Below are 1718 nucleotides of genomic sequence, written 5' to 3' on the forward strand. Positions count from 1 at the left end.
GTGATGGGCCCCTCCAGCAATGCACCATACAGTGTGATGGACCCCGCCCACACTTCACTCTCCAGTGCGTTGGGCCCCACCCACACTGCACCCTCCAATCCGATAAGCCCAGCCCGCACTGCACCCTCCAGTGCGATGGGCCCCACCCACACTGAACTCTCCAGTGCGATGGGACCCACCTGTCCTGCACCTTCCAGTGCGATGGGCCCCACCCGCACTGCACCCTCCAGTGCGATGGGCCCCACCCGCACTTCACCCTCCAGTGTGTTGTGAACGCCTGAACTGCACCCTCCAGTGTGATAGACCCCACCTGCACTTCACTCTCCAATGTGTTGGGCCTCACCCACACTGCACCCTCCAGTACAATGGGCCCAACCCACACTACAACCTGCAGTGTGATGGGCCCCAACCTCACTGCACCCTTCAGTGCAATGGGCCTCACCCACACTGCACCCTTCAGTGCGATGGGTCCCACCCACAATGCACCCTCCAGTACAATGTGCCCCACCCACACTGCACCCTCCAGTCCGATGGACCCCACCCACACTGCACCCTCCAGTGTGATGGGACCCTCTCGCTCTGCACCCTCCAGTGTGATAGACCCCGCCCACACTGCACCCTCCAGTGCGATGGGCCTTACCAGCACTGCACCTTCCAATGTGATGGGTACCACCAGCACTGCACCCTCCAGTACTATGGGCCCCACCCACAATGCACCCTCCAGTGCGATGCGCCCTACCCGCACTGCACCACATAGTTCGATGGGCCCCACCCAAACTACACACTCCAGTGTGATGGGCCACACAATCACTGCACCCTCCAGTGCGATGGGCCCCACCTGCACTGCACCCTCCAGTGCGATGGGTACCACCCGCACTGCACCCTCCAGTACTATGGGCCCCACCCACAATGCACCCTCCAGTGCGATGCGCCCTACCCGCACTGCACCACATAATTCGATGGGCCCCACCCGAACTTCACACTCCAGTGTGATGGGCCACACAATCACTGCACCCTCCAGTGCGATGGGCCCCACCTGCACTGCACCCTCCAGTGCGATGGGACCCACCCGCACTGCACCCTCCAGTGCGATGGGCCCTACACGCTCTGCACCCTCTAGTGTGATGGGCCCCGTCTGCACTGCAACCTCCAGTACTATGGGCACCACCCACAATGCACCCTCCAGTGCGATGCGCCCTACCCGCACTGCACCACATAGTTCGATGGGCCCCACCCGAACTACACACTCCAGTGTGATGGGCCACACAATCATTGCACCCTCCAGTGCGATGGGCCCCACCTGCACTGCACCCTCCAGTGCGATGGGACCCACCCGCACTGCACCCTCCAGTGCGATGGGCCCTACACGCTCTGCACCCTCTAGTGTGATGGGCCCCGTCTGCACTGCAACCTCCAGTACGATGAGCCTTGCCCGCACTGCACCCTCCAGTGCAATGCGCCCTACCCGCACTGCACCACATAGTTCGATGGGCCCCACCCGAACTACACACTCCAGTGTGATGGGCCACACAATCATTGCACCCTCCAGTGCGATGGGCCCCACCTGCACTGCACCCTCCAGTGCGATGGGACCCACCCGCACTGCACCCTCCAGTGCGATGGGCCCTACACGCTCTGCACCCTCTAGTGTGATGGGCCCCGTCTGCACTGCAACCTCCAGTACGATGAGCCTTGCCCGCACTGCACCCTCCAGTGCG

Source organism: Phyllobates terribilis, unplaced genomic scaffold (genome assembly GCF_046119375.1).
Source record: "Phyllobates terribilis strain yellow unplaced genomic scaffold, ASM4611937v1 Scaffold_67__1_contigs__length_7525285, whole genome shotgun sequence".
Taxonomy (NCBI): domain Eukaryota; kingdom Metazoa; phylum Chordata; class Amphibia; order Anura; family Dendrobatidae; genus Phyllobates; species Phyllobates terribilis.